A 9,351-nucleotide genomic window follows, 5' to 3' on the forward strand; every position below is an offset into this window, starting at 1 on the left:
AAGGGGGGTTGATCTTAGCCCCCTTTTCTTGCTTGCTAATACTTGCTGGATTCAGAGGAGACTTTTCTGTTTTTAGCTCGTCCTACCACGAGACATTTTATTTTGTCTCGTCACTTGCACGAGACATTTTTGGTTTTGCTCCTGTGTAGTAGAAAACAGAGATGGAGTAAGGAAAGGAAGAAAATTACACCAAGATATATCCTGGTTCGGCTGCTAGGTGCAGTGCAGCCTACATCCAGTCTCCATCACAACAATGATGGAATTTCACTATAATCAAACAGATTACAACTTGTAAAGTGCTAACCAACTTACAAGGGATTCCCACAGAATCATGAAACACAACATAGATGAACAAAGGAACTCTAAGACATCTATGGCTTTTTCTTTTAATTTTGCACTCTCTGCCTTTTTTCGCTCTATGGCTTTTTCATTACAAACCTCACTGTTTGCCTTTTACCATGAGACTCAAGACATGACAAAATTAAACAGAAAAATACAAAACTGAATACATTGAAGGAGAAGAGAAAACTGTTAGCTCAGGTAGCTCTGAGACTTCTGTGCCTTGCACTCTCAAATTTTCTCCTTGCTTCAAACAGTGGTTGTTCCCCCTTTTAAAGAAGAGGAAAGCCTCCACACTTGAAGCCAAAACCGAACCAACTTCTTCCTCCTTCAACAAATCCGGTTCGGCCACATAGAGAGAGAAGAGATAACCATGCATTAACCAACATGCAATTACCTCTAGTCCTTTCTTGATCATCACCCTTCATCAATCCGAGCTCTCCATCCTTGGCTTGCTTTCCAAGATGAAATTCTGGCCCTTGATGCTTCATGATGATGATGACTTCATCTGCTTCAATCTCTGCCTTCAACCATCACTTCGCCACTCTAGCTACTTCCTGTGGTGGTTGAGCAGAATCGAAGACAAGCCATGCTTCAAGAATCTCCTCCAGCTGGCTGAATCTTCTTCTTCCATTTTTGAGCATAAAAGACTCAAGATAATCTCACCAAATCTAACCACAAATGGTGACAATCTCAGCCACAGCTCATTTTATTTTAGTATGTTTTCTTGCCATCATTGTGATGGTCTTTAGGCTTGCTTTCTCTTCATCTCGGTAGCTTACTTTTGCTTCCATGGCTGCCAATATTTCCTGAGTAATGACCGAAGAGAGAAAGAGTTGTGAGAGAGAAGAAAGAGAATATGGACATTAACTAAAGTGGTTTGATAAAGCAAAGTAAATGTTTACTTCCCTTTACTGAGTAACGTGTAGCTTCAATAATGTCCATCAAATCAAAGTCACTCATGTTCTCTCTCATAGTTCCCATGCAATACATTGCAATTAAATGAATTTTGGAATCCATCTAATGTTTGAATCTTTGGATCCGTTGAAAGCAATTTTGCTTTCTTCCTTCTTTGGTTTCGGATCATGCATGAGGAACTCTTATACATATGGGCTTGATTGCAACAATATTTGATCTTGGCCCATTAGTAACATTTGCTTTCCTGATAAAACTTGGAGCATGCATAAAACAAATGGAAAGCATGTAACACACTTGGGCTTGGAGCAATCAAAATTATTTGGCCCAAGTAACATTAAATCAGCCACATTCATTTTTTGTTATTAAAACCAAGGCTGAGTGTAAATTGGGCTAGCACAATAAATTTGTTTTCGGCCCAATATTAATCCTGCACAACAAAATTATTTTAATTAACACATTAACCAAGATTAGCTTAATAATTTTGCTGTTAATAATGTTTGATCATCAATTTAGTTTAGAGTTTTCCAAACTCATCAGGTACTTTTATTTACCAAGGAAAATATGCAAAAGAACTTATTAAAAATTTGGCCTAGAAAATTCCAAAGCAATGGGCACTCCAATGCATCCTAATACAAAACTTGAAAAAGATGACGATGACCAAGATGTGGATGAAACAAGGTATAGAGGAATGATAGGTTCACTTATGTACCTTACCTCCTCTAGACCGGATATTGTTCAAAGTGTGGGTGTATGTTCAAGATTTCAATCTCACCCAAAAGAATCCCATCTTACGGCTGTTAAACGCATCATTAGATACATTAAGGGAACTTGTGATTATGGCTTGTGGTATCCTAAATCTGATGAATTTTGTGCAGTAGGGTTTTGTGATGCAGATTATGCGGGAGATAGAGTGGATAGAAGAAGCACGTCTGGCATGTGTTGCTTCCTTGGAAGCTCACTCAACATATGGTCAAGCAAGAAACAAGCCACAGTGGCTTTATCCACCGCTGAAGCAGAATACATTTCCGCATCTGCATGTTGCACTCAATTAATTTGGTTAAAAACACAATTGGAAGATTACAAATTAAAAATCAATAGTATACCCCTATTTTGTGATAATATGAGTGCAATAAATATTTCAAAAAATCCTGTTTTGCACTCAAGAACCAAGCACATTGAGATAAAGTATCATTTTATTAGGGAACATGTGCAAAAGGGTACTATTGATATTCAATTTGTAAAATCAGAAGACCAAATTGCTGATATTTTTACAAAACCCCTCTGTGAAGATAGATTCTGTACCTTGAGAAAAAGTTTGGGAATGTTTGATTTAAGTTTCATTGAAAATTTGTGAATATTTGATTCTGATCAGCTTTTTGCTCGTAGGTTTGGACGAGAAACAATAAATGGCAGAATGGAAGAGCTGTGGTCAAGGGGGAGGCAACGCAGAATTCAAATTTTATGGGCCCCACCAAAAAAAATTCTTTGACCCCACCATGACAGTTTTGTTAGTTTTATTTCTTTTGAAAAATTAAATCAACAAAATCCCTTGGTTGTCTCATCAAATCTTTTGGAAGAAGCATATTGTCAAATCAAATCTTTCCCTCCAACTAATCCCTTGATTTAGGGAAACCTCTTTTTAGTTTTTGAAACCCCCTCATGGATAATAACCGCTCTCTTAATGGGTAATAACTTCTCTCATTCTCTCTCCAATTAAGCATTTAATGCTTCTCTAACCTCCCATCACTCACCTCACTATTCGGCCACCCCTTCATCTCCAACTTCCATCTCCATTGATCTCCTTCATTATGAAAAAGAAAACAGCCCCAAGGAAGAGTGAGAGAATTCGCCAATCTCAAAAACCTTCTACACCCCAATCACACACCCACATTCACATCCATTCCACTTCCTCCTCTTCTCTTTCACCCCCCTCCAAGAGAACCGAGACTATGAGGCGCAAAGTTATTGCTCAAAAATCTTCTGGAAGAAGGAAGAGCGAGAAGACGAAGGAGCCCAGCATTGAAGAGGAAGTAGAGGAGTCTCATACCTCACCTTCTCCATCATCGCCAAAAAGAACCTCTCCACATGCATCCGGAAAGAGTTCCAAGAAGACGAAGGGTTTCGAGTTCCATGAGACCAGAGAACCCGCAAACCTTGGGTCAATGGAATTCAAGAACAAGTTTCACAAACAACACTCACATTTCGATCCTTCCAGGTTCTCTACGTGTGCTGCTTTTGAATTCCACAATGACGTCCTAGAGAAACGGCATTTGTGTCTCTCTTATCTAGTGAATCTAAAATCTCTGGCATCCAAAGGACTCGATTTACAGCCCATGTTTGAAGGTCTTAAATGGTCACCTCTGCTTCATATTCATAAAATGGTGTACCCAGGGCTGGTTAGGCAGTTCTATGCAAATCTAAGGTTTATTGATGGCAGCCTTCACTCTTATGTGAAACGGGTTCAAATCATATTGGATTCTGAAACAATCTCTTCTGCCCTTGGATACATTGATGAAGGGCCAAAGGTTTATATGAGTGATAAATGGACTCACATGTAGGAATTACATACAAGCAAGTGATTCATCAAATCTGTGAAAATCTGTCTGGCCTAGATGGAACTGTTCCGACTCATAAGGCTTTGGGTCCAACTAACTCTCTGCTGCACCGCATCATAACTCACATTCTAACTCCTCAAAGTGGTTCTCACAACAGGGTAACTGTATCTGATTGTCTCATAATATTTGCTTTAGTTACTTCAACTCCTATTTCATTTAGCTATATTATGATTCATCACATGTGGGAGTCTGTGAAAAGTACAAAAAAGGCCAATCTACCTTATGGAATGTTTCTTACATGCATTTTTGAGTACTTTAAGGTAGATTTAACCAATGAGGATGTAGAGAACCGTGTTTCCATGATTAGAGCAGGCGGAGCTGCAAAAAGAGGAAAGAAATCTGATGATGATTTTGAAGGCCGCCCAGAATCCTCAAAGATGACTAGTTCCATCAGAGAGATTCTCACAGAATTCACCAATATGTCCGATCTCATGGTTCAATTTCACAAGTCTGCCCGCAAGCTTGCTTATGAGAATGAATTGGCATGGAAGAAATGTCAAGAAAGGGTCAGTCTAATGTTGGAAAGCCTTGAAAAAGAAGCTGGCAGTGATGGCGCCGAGGAGGAGCCCTACTTTAATCTTTTTGATGATTAACTCTCTGGTTACTGTTTGATATTGGCACAATTTGGCTCAATTAGCTCTTTTGTTTTTTGTTTAGGTTGCAATTGACAATAGCTGCCTAGGAGATACTTTGATGACACTGTTTGGTTATGTTTTGAACTGTTATATTGCATGTTCTGTTTTCTGTAACAATATTTTGTGCAGGTGCCCCCATGATGACAAAAGGGGGAGGAAACTTAGGTTCCAAAATTGAAATTGGAACGAAACAGGGGCTGGATGAAAACAGGGGAACAGGGGATGAAATTTTCAAAATTGAAAATTAATGATCACCCTTGTTCAAAGAATGCATGTTGTCATTGCATTCACCATGGTTGTTGCTTAGTTTATCATGATACATTCACTAATGTTGCTGCTTAGTTTATCAGGATTAATTAATGATCATTTGGCATTTGGTTTATAATCATGGTTGAATTATTTTAATGCCTGATTACTGATTCATCATTGATAAATTTTTTTGATTAAAAACTTATTTTTGGCAGTTCCTTTAAACCATGTATTAAAACTGCCCTGTTTGTTTGCTCAAATACTTTTCCATCATGCTGTTTTGCTCTGATATTTTTAACAGGAAAGGATTTGAAAAATATTTTGATATGAAATTGTTTGAGCAGTAAATCAGTTTGTGATATCAAAAGAAATTTGATTATCAATTAAAACTGCTCATAAATCAAGCATTTAGCATCATAAAATATGCTAAATAACATTGTCATTAGAAGCTTGATTCAAATGTTACAGGTTTATGCTTCCCTTGGAAAAATAAGCATACATCAAGGGGGAGCTATGTGACATTTAGAAAGGGGGAGAAATTCAAATTCAAAGGGAGTATCCTTTACTCAATCTCTAAATTTCTTTCCATTTCAATTTTAATAATGTTTGTCATCAAGGGGGAGATTGATGAGTTTGGAAAACTCTAAATTAATATTTGTGATGACTAAACATTATTAAAATTAATTAATTGCAAAATTAATTGATCTGAATTTTTATTCAATATATTGATGTTATAATTTTGCTGCAGGTTTTAATAATGGGCCGAAAACAAATTTATTGTGCTAGCCCAAATTACTCTCAGCCATTGGTTTTGATAATATATGATGAATATGGCTAAGTTGATGTTACTTGGGCCCAAATGATTTTTGATTGCTCCAAGCCCAAGTGTGTTACATGCTTTTCATTTGCTTTGTGCATATTCCAAATTTCATCAGGAAAGCAAATGTTAATCAATTGGGCCAGCTTTAATTTCAATACTACAAGCCCAAGTCTTACAAAGTGATGAATGTTTTCAAGCTTGGTCCGAAAACAAAGAAAAATGAAAGCCAAGTGCTTCCAACGGAACCAAGTTTCAACCATGTGATGGATTTCAAAATCTATTACATTGTTAATTAATGCATGGGGAACATGAGAGAGAGAAAGTTCAGCTGAAATTGATTGATGGTTATTATGACTTACACGCCACTCTATACTAGGGAAGTAAAAGCAAGCTATTCTTATTCAATTTGATTAACCACTTTGCTTTGCTTTTCTTTCAGATTTCTTTTATTCTCTCTCATCATTTTCTTCTTCTTTCTTCGGTCCTTAACCAGAGAACCATGGAAGCTACACCAAGCTACTATCACCGAAAAGAAGGAGTTGCATGCATCAAGACCATCAAGCTAATGATGGCAAGAAAACATACTAAAATAAAAATGAGCTGTGGCTAAGATACTTACCAAATGTGGTTAGATTTGGTGAGGTTATCTTGAGCTTTGCATGCTCAAAAAGGAAGAAGAAGATCTCGGCCAGCAAGGGAGATTCTTGAAGCATGGCTTGTCTTTGATTCTGCTCAACCACCACAGGGAGTAGCTAGAGTGGCGAAGTGATGGTTGAAGGCAGAGATTGAAGCAGATGAAGTCATCATCATCATGAAGCATCAAGGGCCAGAATTCCATCTTGGAGAGCAAGCCAAGGATGGAGTGCTCGGATTGATGAAGGGTGATGATCAAGAAAGGACTAGAGGTAATTGCATGTTGGTTAATGCATGGTTATCTCTTCTCTCTCTTTGTGGCCGAACCGGTTTTGTGGAAGGAGGAAGAAGTTGGTTCGGTTTTGGCTTCAATAAGTGGAGGCTCCCCTCTTCTATATTAAGGGTGGACAGCCACTGTTTGAAGCAAGGAGAAAATTTGAGAGTGCAAGGCACAGAGTTCTCAGAGCTACCTGAGCTAACAGTTTTCTCTTCTCCTTCAATGTATTCTGTTTTGTATTTTTCTGTTTAATTTTGTCATGTCTTGAGTCTCATGGAAAAAGGCAAACAGTGAGGTTTGTAATGAAAAAGCCATAGAGCGGAAAAAGGCAGAGAGTGCAAAATTAAAAGAAAAAGCCATAGATGTCTTAGAGTTCCTTTGTTCATCTATGTTGTGTTTCATGATTCTGTGGGAATCCCCTTGTAAGTTGGGTTAGCACTTTACAAGTTGTAATCAGATTGATTATAGTGAAACTCCATCATGTTTGTGATGGAGACTGGATGTAGGCTGCACTGCACTTAGCAGCTGAACCAGGATATATCTGGGTGTAATCTTCAACTCTTCTACATTTCTATTTCTACTGCACAGGAGCAAAAACTAATATTATCTCGTGCAAAGTGACGAGACAAAAAGAAAAGTCTCGTGGCTAGGGACGAGACAAAACAAAGTTTCTCGTGTCCAGTGACGAGCAAAAACAGAAAAGTCTTCTCTGAAGTTCAGCAAGTGTTAGCAACATAAAAAGGGGGCTAAGATTCAACCCCCCTTCTCTTAGCCACTGAAACCATCAATCTTTTTAGTTTCTTGTTAGTCAAGTAATCAACTTTAGTTTTCAAAATCAAATCTTTTTAATTTTCTTTTCAAATCTTTTTCAAATTAAAATTTCAATCATATCTTTTTCAAATTCAATTTCAAAATCTTTTCTAACTTCTTATCTTTTTAAAATTGATTTTCAAATCTTATCTTTTTGTTTCAATCATATCTTTTTAAATTTCAATCATATCTTTTTCAAAAACAAATTTCAAAACTTTTTCAATCAATCTTATCTTTTTGTTTCAATCATATCTTTTTCAAAACTACCTAACTAATCCTCTCTCTCTTATTTTTGAAAATTTCCTCTCTCCTTTTTCAAAATTTCTTTTTAATTAACTAATTGTTTTAATTTTAATTTAATTTCAACTTTAATTTTCGAAATCTAACTTTCAATTTTAATTTTTATTTTAATTAAATTTCAAAATTCTCTCTCCCATCTCCTTCTATTTATTTATTCATCTACTAACACTTCTCTCCCATCTAAAAATTCGAACACCACCTCCCTCTCTGTGTTCGAGTTTTTCCTCTTCTCTTCTTTACATTACATTCTTTTCTTCTTCTACTCACACAAAGGAACCTCTCTCTACTGAGGCAAAGAGGATCCCTATTATTTTCTGTTTTCTTCTTTTTCATATGAGCAGGAGCAAGGACAAGAACATTCTTGTTGAAGCAGATCCTGAACCTGAAAGGACTCTAAAAAGGAAACTAAGAGAAGCTAAAATACAACAATCCAGAGACAACCTTACAGAAATTTTCGAACAGGAAAAGGAGATGGCAGCCGAAAATAATAATAATGCAAGGAGGATGCTTGGTGACTTTACTGCACCTAATTCCAATTTACATGGAAGAAGCATCTCCATCCCTGCCATTGGAGCAAATAACTTTGAGCTGAAACCTCAATTAGTTTCTCTGATGCAGCAGAACTGCAAGTTTCATGGACTTCCATCTGAAGATCCTTTTCAGTTCTTAACTGAATTCTTGTAGATCTGTGATACTGTTAAGACCAATGGGGTTGATCCCGAGGTCTACAGGCTTATGCTTTTCTCATTTGTTGTAAGAGACAGAGCTAGAGTATGGTTGGATTCTCAACCCAAAGATAGCCTGAACTCTTGGGATAAGCTGGTCACAGCTTTCTTAGCCAAGTTCTTTCCTCCTCAAAAGCTTAGTAAGCTTAGAGTGGATGTTCAAACCTTCAGACAGAAAGAAGGAGAATCCCTCTATGAAGCTTGGGAGAGATACAAGGAACTAACCAAAAAGTGTCCTTCTGACATGCTTTCAGAATGGACCATCCTGGATATATTCTATGATGGTCTGTCTGAGTTATCAAAGATGTCACTGGACCATTCTGCAGGTGGATCCATTCACCTAAAGAAAATGCCTGCAGAAGCTAAAGAACTCATTGACATGGTTGCAAATAACCAGTTCATGTACACTTCTGAAAGGAACCCTGTAAGTAATGGGATGCCTCAGAAGAAGGGAGTTCTTGAAATTGATACTCTGAATGCTATATTGGCTCAGAATAAAATATTGACTCAACAAGTCAATATGATTTCTCAGAGTCTGAATGGAATGCAAGCTGCATCCAATAGTACTCAAGAGGCATCTTCTGAAGAAGAAGCTTATGATCCTGAGAACCCTGCAATAGCAGAGGTGAATTACATGGGTGAACCATATGGAAACACCTATAATCCCTCATGGAGAAATCACCCAAATCTCTCATGGAAGGATCAACAAAAGCCTTAACAAGGCTTTAATAATGGTGGAAGAAATAGGTTTAGCAATAGCAAGCCTTTTCCATCATCCACTCAACAAAAGACAGAGAGTTCTGAGCAGAATCCATCTAGCTTGGCAAATATAGTCTCTGATCTATCTAAGGCCACTCTAAGTTTTATGAATGAAACAAGGTCCTCCATTAGAAATTTGGAGGCACAAGTGAGCCAGCTGAGTAAAAGGGTCACTGAAATCTCTCCTAGTACTCTCCCAAGCAATACAGAAGAAAATCCAAAAGGAGAGTGCAAGGCCATTGAATTAACCATCATGGCCGAACCCACAAGA

The 9,351-nt window shown here is 37.5% G+C and overlaps 1 non-coding gene across 1 annotated transcript; it reads right to left on the reverse strand.

The window, feature by feature from the left end:
- Window positions 1-8,463: 8,463 nt before the first annotated feature.
- LOC112768590 (small nucleolar RNA R71) lies at window positions 8,464-8,571 on the reverse strand. The gene has a single exon (XR_003185999.1). It is a non-coding gene; the product is annotated as a small nucleolar RNA R71 (small nucleolar RNA).
- Window positions 8,572-9,351: the final 780 nt, after the last annotated feature.

Source organism: Arachis hypogaea, chromosome 17, assembly GCF_003086295.3.
Source record: "Arachis hypogaea cultivar Tifrunner chromosome 17, arahy.Tifrunner.gnm2.J5K5, whole genome shotgun sequence".
In the NCBI taxonomy this organism is placed as follows: Eukaryota; Viridiplantae; Streptophyta; class Magnoliopsida; order Fabales; family Fabaceae; genus Arachis; species Arachis hypogaea.